Genomic DNA, 10,748 nt, shown 5'->3' with positions numbered 1-10,748 from the left:
GCGTGTAGATAAGAGTTCCAATTAAAGGAGGAACAATCGCTTACAGCAGCGTTTAGCTGGAAATTTGTAAAATGCAAATAATCGACGTTGTTTGGAGAATGGACGGAATAAATCGAAATCAATTTCGAAAGATTGGATGCAAGTCGACAGGAAAACGATGCCAGCAAAAGTTCCTTTCGTCATTGATGTTCCGTGTATGTACTTGGGAATGTAATCTTCCCGCGAGATCACAGAGACGTTTGTTCAGGATTTGCTGAATGATCCAATTGATTGTCTTCTTGGCTAATTACATTGGCCGTATATCAACTCAAACCTTCCAACCAATCCACGTGACCTTACAGAAGAAGAAAAAAACCGAAACTAATATATTCTCGAGGAAGATATTCGAAAGATTGCAAAAATATCCAGACCTGGTAGAAGATGAAAATATCTTGATAGGAGAAAATAATTCTGATCGATAATCTTCATCGACACTGATATTGCGAATAAACTTCAAATATGATATTCACCTTGCACTTTTGCACTGAAATTAATTTTCAAATGAAAGATTCTTCGACTGCGGGAAAATAAATTTCTTTTCTAATAGGAGTTTCTTGATCGTTTATATAGAACGATCGTATCGATATAGTATCGTTGAAAGTTTTACGTGCCAATTAACACGGCAGACATGAAGTTTCACTTCGTTGATATGTATTCGTTACAGTGCCTTAAAAAAGTACACTCTATTAAACATTTCTGTTGTAGATACATCTAAAAAAACGTATCGGTACGTAGCGTGCACAAGAAACGAGGTGGTGCTGTTTTAAACCTCGTGTACGTACTTAAAACAACAATAATACATAACGAGCTATTTTTGCACCTCGAGCGTGTACACTTAAAACAACAATAATACGTAACAAAAGCGGCGCGTGTACGTGCAACGAGAATTAAACCGAAACATTAGAACGCGCGAAACACGAGGTAGAAAAAGTACCAACACGCGAAACAAGTTTTCTATCCCGATCTCTCTAATAAATCTTTTCGCTCGAAGCGACGCGAATGAACGCCCCGCGCGAAAGAAACCAACAAATAAATAAATCCGGTAATAAATCTCCGGGCGGCTGATCGTAAATTATCTGCTTATTAATGCTTGGAAATTTTGCGCGAAAGTAAGGGGACAAAGAGACCAAACGAATTTGGCAAAAGGGAATAAAAGTGGACGAGAAGATAATCGATAAGAAAGCGTCCACCGCAAGATAGTTTCCACGTTCGAGGTGCCAGTCGACGTTCTTGGCGTGCACGAGCGTTTTCACGGAAAACAAGAATATTTGGCAAGCCAAACGAGCCAACGTTATGTAATAAACAAGCAAGGTGGCCGTCAACCAGTACTGCTGATTTGCTCGAGAAACGTGTCGAAATTACAGCACCCGTCGGTTAACGCGCCAGTGGTGCTCCATCGTCGCAGGGCATTGACATTGAAACCTGCCCTCGAATAATGCCTGAATAAGGCGGGCTTCTGTCGCGAAGTCTCGTGCGAGACTCGCGGCGTTCTGTTCTCCTACTGGTGGAAATGTACGCGTATGCGTTGCGTTGCGTTGGGTTGCGTTGCGTGGCGTTGGGTTGCGTTGCGTTTCGCCGAAAAAAACTTGCCGGGGAATATTTTGAAAAATTAGAATAACTCCGTACAAGTTGCACGTTGATACTGTTGATATTCCATCTCATAATTAAATATCCAATTAATCTATTTTTAGTTTTAGTTATTCTGTATCGTTTCTTACGTTAGCGTGTGTGCCTCGAAGAGTTAAACCGTTCATTTAATACGTTTATTGCGGTATTTAAAGCGTCGCTTCAGAGACCGCGAACCGAGTGACAATTTTCTCGTTGGCCGGCCTTTCGCGAGGCAAACTACATCCTCTACCCCGTCTCCCCTAACCGAACACGCGAATAAACATTTCGCGTTGTCGATCTTATCGAGGACGTTTCTCGAGGCAAACCGGGAGGGGGAGGGGGACGTGTGCGTATTCGAAGGAGAAAAAATGAACCAATGATTGGAAAGAGTACCGGGCTCGATATGGTACTATGATAATACGATAGTGCGATATTATGCCAATGTGATTGTACGTTAATTATTTATTTATTTATTTAGGAAGTAAACCCTTTGAAGTACAAAGAAAGAAGAATCAGTGGTAAGAATGTATAACACGAAAGAATTGGAAACTTAAATCTGACAAAAGTGAAAAAGAACACAATATATGTACAGTATTTATTCGTGTATTTTAGAATAGTGTTCGAGTAATTAATGAAGCTGTATAACGATATGAGCTTCCTTTATATTCAATGATTTTTTTATTCACGCGAAAAACGAATAACTGAACATTTAGAAATGTTAAGACATAATCTATTTTTTGAAGACTAATTCTCCAAATTATTAAGATCAGATTGTATAGAGTCTTGCGATCGTCCACGAACAATAGAGAAGAGTAATATGTGAAACATTCGGAAATGTCATTAACAAACAAAAGGAATAGCAGAGGACCCAAGTGCAATGCCAGAGCTTACTAGAAAAGGAATGACTAAATTTAACAATGTGATAATGTAATGATCATCTAATATGATAGCGGAACAATATGATACCATGATGATGTGATAATGGGTCAATATGCTAATGTGAATGTACGATAAGATGCCAATATAATCTTGCAATAATATGATCATGGAATAGTATAATAGTATTATAATTTAACAGCACGATGGTTTGGTAGTATGATAGTGTACCATGTTGGCACACCAGTATTATGATGTGATATAGCATAACTAGTAATGTGGTAGTTAGGATAATGTAATAATATAGTCCTGCTATGGCATGGAAAAAATTACTACAATATATTGGAGCTTTCAAAGCATTCGATAATATACGAGCAACAGACTCAGTTACAGGTTGGTGGAAATCTAACAAATACTTTGAACCGTACACGACTAAACGGAACGGTTAATATTTACGGGAAAAATAAACATTGGTACGCTCAGACTCAGAATTCGATTTAAGAAACGGACTTGCAATGTTTTTCGTTTAACCACAGTGTCAGAAATGGTATAAAACAGATCCAGGGGATAAAAATAACAAACAAACGGGGAAAAGTAATTCTTCCCGCCCACATTGGCGTAACGTCTCTCGTTAGTTTGTGTCAGCCAACTCGAAGTTTTACGTAATTGAGACAGTGACGATTACTCGCCGCGTAGAAATTAAATTTTTCACGTATTTTTTACGACAGCTCCGAAGGTTGATTGCACTTCCCGGCTCGGTTTTAATTACGAATCTCCCTTCCCTCGTTCGCATTGTCATCGACGATTACGTGCACTCGTCTTCCGTGAACACAATACAGGTTCTTCGAAACCGATCGATTTTCAAGCGTATCGATTACCAATAAACATTTCCGCGCTTTCTGGCATTGACTGGTGTTTACGACGCTTCGGGGAGAGCTGGAATGAAATTAAAATCCACCCTTAAAAATCTACACCGCTCGAGATAGTCCAGATGATACAGAACAGTCGACCGAATATGAATAAACGAATACCATCCAATATTCTTAGAAAATTTATTGTTCCGTCACCGTGGAAAATTTCTTCAAATATTTGCAGCGCCACAAATAGAACACCCTCTATAGTTTCCAAGTACTTAAGATCTTATTTATTCATCTCTGAAAACATTCGACGCTCGGACTACTCCGTTAGTTTCAACGTTTACGATCGAAGTAAACATAAATAATCCGTATGATTTATTATTATATTTGTCCGCCGAATCGATCAACATTTCCGTGTCGCTATTTCGAGGTCAATTCGTAGCTCAGGGATACAATTATAGTGTTTAGAGTGAACGATCATTTTGGATATTCCCATTGGTCCGATAGGGAAGGTAGGTATGTAGGCTTCGTATTGATCACGACGTTGAAGCGACCTTTAACATCCCCTCTCCTTGGTTTTCTCCGCCATTGGTTAGAATGAGAAAGCAGGGGTAGAAGGGAGGTTGAGGGGAGTCCTGACGCGACCTACAACAACCAGAGACAGGCGCACAGCTGATTTCGTAACAGCCAGGCGACACTCCCGGAGTTCCACCGTTCTCCGGAAACGCTTCATGACCTATATAATTTCCAGGAATCCGTGGAACGACGCGGAATTGAACCACAGAGTACCACCGATTTCAAAAAGTTCACCTGACGTTCCTTACGTGCCCTGAAAAGGGCCAAACGCAAGCTCGAGAGTCCAAGGGTGACTGTTACAGTCTGATATAGATACAGAGATCAATCTAGATTGTAATCCGGCACTGTTGTACGTTCAAGTACTGAGAATTTAACCTCTCGGTACAACGGAAGCAAAGAAAACATGACTTGGGAACATTATCGATTTCAGATTTAAGAATAAATCTTCTTAGCAAATCTAATTTTACTCTAGAATTATTCGAAACGATAATGTTCCGTCTAATGATAAATTTTACTAAAATTGTACATTAAATCGTGGCAATGAATTTTCAGTGGAATCGAAAATGTCTGATTTTGAAATTGAGAAACCTACGAGTTTCAAATTTGAGAAGCAATCTAATCCAAGTAACCTGTATAAAATTTTTAAGGATGTCTAAAATAATGATATTTAAACGTTAATAATACTTTCCGAGTGATTTTGTACACGAATGTGATAATACGTTTTGTAGAAATAAAATTGCAGTTAAAAAGATTCAGTTGAAATTAATGGAATTATTCGGTAGATAAGATCCTATAGATTGTTATCGGGTAACATAATGATTGAAGCTTCGGGACGGTGAAATGGTGACAGTATTAAACGAATAAGTATGTTTAAAGTAGATTACGTCTTTTTGCATGAACGTATGTGTGTTAAGTCTCGATCGACAGACACGACGTCATAATCCTCTAAAGAATCTAAGGTGTGAATACAATATCCGCTATTTTTAGCCCGTTAACAGATTATCATGTTAACAAATAGTTGATAACATACGCTTAAAATAAAAATTCCATTTTGATAGAGCTTAAAATCTGAAAAAATCTACCAGTATAAATCATAGTCATTTTTCGGATCAACGAACCGCGCCATTGGCTTCTTTTTGCACGAACGGTAAAAGAACGATTCCAGCATACTTTACGAACGCTGATTCATGAGATCGAGAGCAGACCTTGTCCTCCGTCGGAGGACGCTGCAATCATTTAGTTCAACGTAGTATAGTTTGCGAGGAGTCTGACGTAAACCGGCTTTTACTACTTGTGTTAAGACTGAAAATAATCATGCACTGCATTGAATAATGCATTCATTTGTCGTAAAAAAGTAATGTCTCGGTCCAACTGTATAATTCCGTAAATTTTAGAATGAAAAAGAATCTACCGCTTAATTCGTTAAAAAAAGACGATTATAAAATACCTGCAACGATTTTCGGACCGTGTAACAATCGAATGGTTATCTTTTTTCTTACGAGTTCTTTGTTTCGAGGCCGTTGACTTCGCAGTATCGATCGTATAACGAGATCAATTATTGATCGCGTACATCGTACTGTAGCATCGATAGAAAAATGTAGCAAATGTTTTATCTTACCTTTTCATTGCGGCTCGTGTACAAGGAAAAAACAATCGTTATAACGTCATAAACATAATTGTCCTCCTTTGTTACGAAAACGTTCGTAATCTATGGTTGTTGTAAGAAATTCCATTGTTTCGTCGTGTATAGAATCAGTCATTGTGCTATAGAACCGAAACGCTATTTAAATTCATGAATTTTCACGCACTAATAGTCGTTACATTCATTTTATGAATGTTTTTATATTTCTCTTCCAATCGAGATAAAATTTGGAGACTTACAAAGCTTTGGTTTTCTCATGATCCGAGACCATTGAAAATCGAGTCAACTGAATTTGATTCAGTTTGCCTCTAAGCTTACCGATTCGGAATAAGAATACTAGAAAAAATAAAACTTGTACTTCATATCAGGCATATATTCCGAAATAGTATATTTTTACTTCTTTTTCTAATCTTGCTGTAAATTCATTTATCGATAGACACTGCTACCACCTTTACTCTGTTAACATTTAGCCTTAAAACTGGTTCAATTGACATTTATACTCGTTCATTTTTTTACGAAAATGTTACTAGTTTCAGGTCTTACATATCGGTCCAGTACTAATAATTTTCCCATAATTAATGCCCAAGATTTAGGGTTTTTATCGCAAAAACATTTCGTTTTTAGTACTTTTTTTCCGCCGGAAGGGGTAAGTTTCAGTTCATGCCTTTCAGTATTCGAATTTTTGCATATCTGGTCACATTATTCGAAGAATGTAAGGAACGGAGATAATTAGGACAAATAAATGCAAAAAAGTTGAGGTAGCAACCGTGGAGTCCTCGTAGAAACAACGGAACAGAGGAACGTGGCTGGACCGCGAACCGTCCCTGGGAGGGGATTGAAGGGTGCGGGGAGACTACGTACAAAGGAGGGATGTGATTGGCCAATGCAGAGAGGAGAGGTTCTCGGCTGTCGCGAAGCGAGTTGATTCCGCGCCACTTCGTTTCCGACTCGTGTCTACGTACGACGTGCCTGAGGACTAACCCAGAACGCATCCTTCGCCTTTCTTTTGTCTGCTAAAGGTAAGCGAAAGATTTCTCTTTCATCACGGAACGCTTCTTTGTGAATCACGTTTTTTCTCAATCAATTACGAAAATTTCATCGATCAAAACGGAAAATCGAAGAATGTTTAACCAATCGTATAACGTTGTTTCCTCGGTGACTCTTTACAAAAAAGTCGCACTGTTCAAACATTAGAAATACTTAATGAAATATGAAATGCGTGTGGACAATAGCGTCGCCAGTGAACGGTTGAACGGTCGATTATCGCGATTGTCGATTATAAGAATCGGCATGGTTACTACAATTCGTTCTTAAACTGAATTGTTGAATTCTGGTAAACTGAGAATAATTCTCGAGTAAAATGCCGCGTACTTGAGAAATGATTCATCGTAACGTCGATCATCGATTACGCTGTTGGCGGTTCTATGTTGCGGCGTTTGGTCGCTATGCCGGTTTTGTAGGTTAGAGATCGACCAGGTGTGTTCATCCGGTAAAGAAACGATTAAATTGAACTAATATTATTAACTTCAATTCTGAAATAATTTTCAGAACGTAATAGATACGGTGTTCCCTTCCTTTAAATTTTATTAGATAAATTTTTTACACGTTCATAGTATATAGAAAATTCTTAATACGAAAAATTTCAGAGCTTCAATTATACAGTGGGCTTGCATTGACTCACAAAGAAATGTATTTTCTCTTATACCAAAATAGTTATATGATCAATCTTCCCATGATTTTCAAAAACTGAATGGAAATGCATGCGTATAATTTATCTCAAAGAATGTATGCAACGACTTCTACGGAAATAGTAGTTACGCATCATATGACTGTACGTTTTAATGAAATGGTTAACCTACGTTTTGTATGGAATATCTCGTAGGCTATTCATAATTGAGTGCGTCAAATTCAGACTCAACGAAAAACTTGAGATGGCTTCTCCTCTTGTATTTCGAGGTTATGCGTTGTTTTACAGAACAACAAATAATTTATTTTATTAATTACATACCACATATAAAATATTTTCAAGTCGGTTTGAAATTTTTATTTTAATTAAGGAAAAACTAGCTTCTACCTTCGTATCGATTTTCAAATATGTATGTATATAAATTAAAATAACCGGAAAAGGATTTTTTTGTTCGGATTAGACGTTTCAAAATATATTATTTCAGAATTTAATAAGAGAAATCAGAATAGGTTGAAATTTTTAGCATTATTTTTCTATCTTTTTTCTGCTTTACCATAGACCATGCCGAAGGTTTCAGTAATACCGTATTATATCATTGTGGTTCTTCTTTCAGCACGAAACGATTATTTTCCCTGACTATTGATTTTAATGTTAGACGAAGAGATTCGTGTAATGGTTCTCAAATATTATCAATCACATGACAAACTGCTTCCTTTAAAACTTCGAGCAAGAAAAATGTAGATGCATTCCGTTAATTCTTTTATAAACCAAAATATAGATGAATATCGAATAACTAGCAATTGTTCAAATCAATGTTTTTAAAAATTGTAAAAAAGTTCTTATCTGTACAATTACAAAGATTGAAAAGGGAATCATGTTACATTATTTATAGATAATTACATATACTTTACAGTATATGTATAATGTAGGTACAGACATGTATATTATCCATTGAATCTATTCTTCATTAGCATAATAGAATGCGTTAGACCGATTAGTGGACAAACGTGAATCAATCAGTTCACAATTTCCGCTAAATATATATATGTATACATGTCAGAAGAGACTCGACTACGGTACAATCTTGTTTCCGGTTAATCCTGACCGTTACGCAATTGTACGACCCTGTCAATTCACCTTCATTGAATGTATTGATTTCGATGATTTGAAAATGTATCGAATATGCAAATGACAAGGTACGTTGTATCGGATTTCCGTTCTGGGGATCCTGTCAAAAGTAAATTGACAGATTACGGTCAGACTACGTACAGTAAAACGAGTGGGTGCAGCCTGATTACGTAAGGCCAGGAATGCCCAGTGGTTCTCAAATTCTTCTTCATTTAGGTAAATTATGTATCTAAGTATCTTTTATCGACGATTTCTAAGATTCAATGCTTTCCATTAATTAGTATACATTAATACGATAAATTTTACACAATAAACTGTAGATACGATCATTCATCCCATAGATTCACGGTATAATTTCCACCTTCGTTTCAATCCGTTAAAATTAAGTTACTGAAACTTCTTGGCAGTGAGTGTTGATTTACATCAACCGTTCAACATTACTGACATCATATTTTCGACAAAATCATAAACCAGTCACAAATGGTCTCGTGACTATATTGCTATCAAAACGGAACAAAACATCAAATTTATTAATGTTTCATAATTACGGTCAAACCATTCAATTTTCTCGAGTTACAAGCGATTAACGAAATACTCCAATCTTCCAAGATTTGCTGATACAAATTACAAATACAATTATATATTATTGTTGCCGAGACATTTGAAAATTGTCTCGAATAGCCTTTAACAGTCTCCAGAAGAGTGTGAATATTAAAATTCAAAGGAGTCGTTCGAAGCCACAAACCGATGTAACGTCGATCGAAATGTATGCGAGAAAGAGGCGTCTTATTAGCAAAGAAGAGTGCATCGATGCGTTTCTTAGGAGGAACCTCGTTAAGCCAGAAGACCGGAGATTCGTTTGAGCGGCGCGTGCATGCGTTATGGCGTTTGGTAATTTAAAACGGAAATTGATAGTTGGCGGTCTCCCGATCGGGGCTCTGCGTGCAAGGAACGCGTCGTCGCGTCCTGCTGCCTCTGTGTGCGCATGTACACAATCGCAGTCGGAATGCACGCCCGTCTGCCTGCTGCTGTCGATGTTTCCCTTTGATCGATTCTCCGCGGCACAATGCGTACCGGTATCTTTCACGCGATCGCGTCCAGCTTTTAATGCCCGCCGCTAAAACGAATAACGACTTCGAAAATTGAGAAGGGTAATCGATTCAAATCAATTTTTCCTTATAATAAATTTAAAACTTTAAATTTTAATATTCACACTTTCCTGGAGACTGTTAAAGGCTATTCGAGACAATTTTCGAATGTCTCAGGCAACAATGATATATAATTGTATTTGTAATTTGTATCAGCAAATCTTGGAAGATTGGAGTATTTCGTTAATCGCTTGTAACTCGAGTTAAGTGCACGCTCGTGGTTATTAATTTTATTTTCGTTCTTGATACACACACACACACACATACACACAAAGTTAATTTTAGCGCGCGGCATAACGTCGAATAACGTGTTTGTTCATTCTTTAAGGCCAGATGCGGTTTGTTTGCTCGAGCAACGCTCTTAGGAGCGTGTACAATAACTTTGTCACGATTAAAGCTATCGTTCCACGGATCGTTGATATCGATTCGCGTTATCTACCGTATTTATATACTGTACCTGTGATATTTAACTCTTTTACTCGTTACTCGATACTCGGACTTTTTGCATTTTGTAAAAATTATACACGCTTCTCTCTTAGATCGTCTATTAACGTGGAAGCCTTTTACAACTTTTATTCTGGGATAATAAAATATCAATGAAAATGTTAAAGATAAATTTAGAGCGATTTAATCGAGCGAGGTTGGTTTGTTAAAATTAACTGGGTTTATTCCGGTAGTATATATTTTTAAGATACGATGGATTTTCTATAGTTTACTAAGAAAAAAAGTATTTCTTTGAACATAGGTTTCCTGTAGAAAGCTCCTCTTGAACTGGTTTTCAATGTTCTTTTGAAATACAATTGTTTTTTGTTCAAACCTATTTTACACCTTAAATCTGAAAAGGCAGTGTTAATAAATTTTTTCATTTCAATGATTACATTCTTTTATGATAGTCAACACTTTAGGCTAATTTCTAATTGCATTACATGGCTTGTCTGTGCATTCTTGCAATTCTCTAAGAGTTTTGGGGAAGGAGGAGGGAATCTTTTAATGAACTTGTGCTATTGAGTAATTTTGTTTCCAGTTTTGAAGTAATAATTTAATACGATTGTATCTCAGGATCTATATTTGTTAAGACAGTTTTCTCAGTTTTAAAGCCTGAAATACGACTGATAAATTGTTTGGCTTGTTTTTTTATCATCCTACAATTTCTACTTGTCTTATTGAAATGTAGAACAAATTTTGCA

This window comes from Ptiloglossa arizonensis, chromosome 8 (genome assembly GCF_051014685.1).
Source record: "Ptiloglossa arizonensis isolate GNS036 chromosome 8, iyPtiAriz1_principal, whole genome shotgun sequence".
NCBI classification, from domain to species: Eukaryota; Metazoa; Arthropoda; class Insecta; order Hymenoptera; family Colletidae; genus Ptiloglossa; species Ptiloglossa arizonensis.
The sequence above is the reverse complement of the archived record's forward strand: the minus strand, read 5'-3'. Positions refer to the sequence as shown.